The sequence below is a fragment of the Sphaeramia orbicularis genome, chromosome 15 (genome assembly GCF_902148855.1).
Source record: "Sphaeramia orbicularis chromosome 15, fSphaOr1.1, whole genome shotgun sequence".
NCBI classification, from domain to species: domain Eukaryota; kingdom Metazoa; phylum Chordata; class Actinopteri; order Kurtiformes; family Apogonidae; genus Sphaeramia; species Sphaeramia orbicularis.
In genome coordinates this window covers 2,212,641-2,215,757 of record NC_043971.1, presented here as the reverse complement: position 1 = coordinate 2,215,757, position 3,117 = coordinate 2,212,641, and positions in this window count along the sequence as shown.

The following is a 3,117-nucleotide window of genomic DNA, read 5'->3' as shown; positions in this document are numbered from 1 at the left end:
CTAAGAAACAAACAACTGTATAACTTTTGCTAAACTGATGAATCAATCTCAGTATCTCGTTGAACCTGTTGGAACTTATTTTGTATTTTTTTGACCAAACACTCTGACCGTTCATTGTGCAGTTCCACATACATATGTTGAAAATATCCCTATCTCCCAATGATAAAGAATCCTTTAAAAATTCCTGAATCCAGACAGTGATCCGGATCATTCCCAAAATCTAATCATTTGTTAACTCGTCCCATTTCAGACATTTCCTGAAAATTTCATCAGAGTCCGTCCATAACTTTTCAGTTGTGTTGCTAACTAACCAACAAACAAACAAACAAACAAACAAACAAACACAACCTCCTTGGTGGAGGTAATGAGTGTTTTTAGAGGCGTCCCATGTTTACTGATGTCAGTGATCACACATTAATTACATTAAACTCCAGCTCTGGTTTTTCCAGTTAAGCTGCTAATTTCCAGTTGTATATGTTTTACAAATGCACGGGGTTCTTGAATGCAACAGTAGTGAGGTGTTCCAGGTCAAAACAACAATTATAGTATTTTCCAGGGGAACTCTGCACAGTACGGTCTGGGTTAGGATTACGCAGTCACGCTACTGGAGGCGCCACTTTACAAATGCCATAATCGTTCAATAAATAGGAGTAAAGATGACAGATGACGTGACGCAGGCCTTTCAGGCTCCTGTCAGCCCTCTGCTTTACTTCACTGGGACACCGTCACATTCTGTCTCCATAGAGGCTTTTCTTCTTATTGATCGGTGCAGGGGGATACTTGGAAAGATCAATACCCATCCCCTTTTTTACTGCTGCTTCACAAACTGCAACACCAGCATATTTTCCACAGAGGAGATCGATAGCAGACGTCCTCCTCAGGATGTGGGTTTCCTCCTCTCCGGTTATTGGAGCTATAAAAAGAAAAGGAAGAGATGACGGAAATAAAGAGTAGATTGAGACGGATTAAGGTTTTGGCTTTGATACGAGCTCTGTGTGGAACCGGAGTCAGATAGTAGTAGTAGTTTTATTTCGAGCGCAGAATTCAGATAACAAAGAATCATCCAACAGGGTCCAAAATAAATAAAATAAAATAATTCTGCGCTCGAAAGTAGTGGGAAGAAGTATAAACTTATTGACTCCACCCCCTTTTACAAACTAATAATCAAATTAAATCCGCTTCCTTTGCTTTTTGAACACACATTTCCTCTGTATATTTTTACAATAACACAAAACATCCGTACAAACCATTCATATACACTTCTTTAGTCACCTCACACACAATCAGATTTGCATAATCACCCATTTTAACATAGACCAGTGGTTCCCACCTTTTTAGGCCTGGACCCCATTTTTAACATCATAAATTTCTGTCGACCCCAGACATTCAAAACAGAGACTTTTTATTTTTTTGCTAAAATTAATTTGTTTCTGATCATGTAATAGTTTGCTATACTATGTTGCAAATAAACGTTAATGTTAGAGGACATTTAAGTCTATATAATGTCTATTATTGTGGACAGAGGCAGTAAATCCAGGTGTAGATTACTGCACAAAGGGAGAATGGGATTTTCCTTGGTCAGGATCTGTCCAGTCAGTCCAGCTGTGATTTACAAGGAGGACAGTTAATACTGAACAAACAAGAACTGAAACTATGAATTATGAAAGAGCTGCAGCATCTGAAACTGACCACAGTGAACATTTGACACAGAAACAGAACCACAGAAACAGAACCACAGAAACAGAACCACAGTGCTGCAGTTTCACAACCACAGTTTGTCTGTTATGTATGTGATTGTCTCTGGCAACTCACCATATATTGTTGTTGTTTTTTTTTTTGTTTTTTTTTATCAATTACTCGAAATTTCAGGCGACCCCATTTGAATTCTTGGCGACCCCATACGGCACAGGTGTCAAACATGTGACCCGGGGCCCAAAACTGGCCCGCCAAAGGTTCCAGTCCGGCCCGTGGGATGAATTTACAAAGTGCAAGTTACAGCATCAAACTCAAAAATAATATCATAACTAGAAGCACTTGGAGAGCACAGACCTCCGCCAAGGCTGATCAGTGGCCCCCCCCATGGGCCCCCCCCACCCCCGATCACCACCAAAATTTAATAATTTCTTCCTTATCCCATTTCCAACAAACCCTGAAAATTTCTTCCAAATCTGTCCATAACTTTTTGAGTTATGTTGCACACTAACAGACAGACAAACAAACAAACAGACAAGCAAACAGACAAACAAACAAACAAACCCTGGCAAAAACATAACCTCCTTGGCGGAGGTAATAACATAAAAATAATGACAACACCAATTTTTTCTCTTTGATTCAGTGCAAAAAACATTAAATTATGAAAATATTTACATTAACAAACTATCCTGTAGCAATAACGTGAATAACTTGAACAAAATGAAGAAATTAAGAAAATGCAGCCCAATTTGAACAATATTCTGCCTGTTATTAAATGTTTAGTGTCTTTGTAGATCTGATCTGTAATGCATATGTATAAATGATAAGTCGAGGCATAATATTGGTAAAATTGTACTTTTATTTCTTAACAAATTCTGTTTGATTCAGGTTATTCACATCCTTTTTGTTTGGCTAGTTTGTAAATGTAAATATTGGCATAATTGAATGTTATTTTTCACACTAAAACAATTTGGAGTTGTCATTATTTATTGGTTATCATCCTGTTATTGTACTGGTCCGGCCCACTGCAGATTAAATTGGGCTGAATGTGGCCCCCGGAAGAAAATGAGTTTGACAGCCCTGCCATATGGGGTCCAGACCCCAAGGTTGAAAAACACTGATATAAACTATAATATTTACATGCACTTTAAATATTTACTCCACATACAAGGATCAATAAATCTACCTCATCTACATCTCTTCTCATCTACCTTCTTTTGTGTGTTTTTCTTTTGTCAGTATTTGTCTCTATTTTGTTCTTCGATTACCATTTAGCATTAACTCGTATCTGTTTACCCGTTGGATGTATGTTTGTCCCTTGGTTGTTTATTGTAAAGCATCTTTGAGTACTTAGAAAAGCGCTATATAAAACCGATGTATTATTATTATTATTATTATTAAATGTGATAATATCTTCTTGTCATG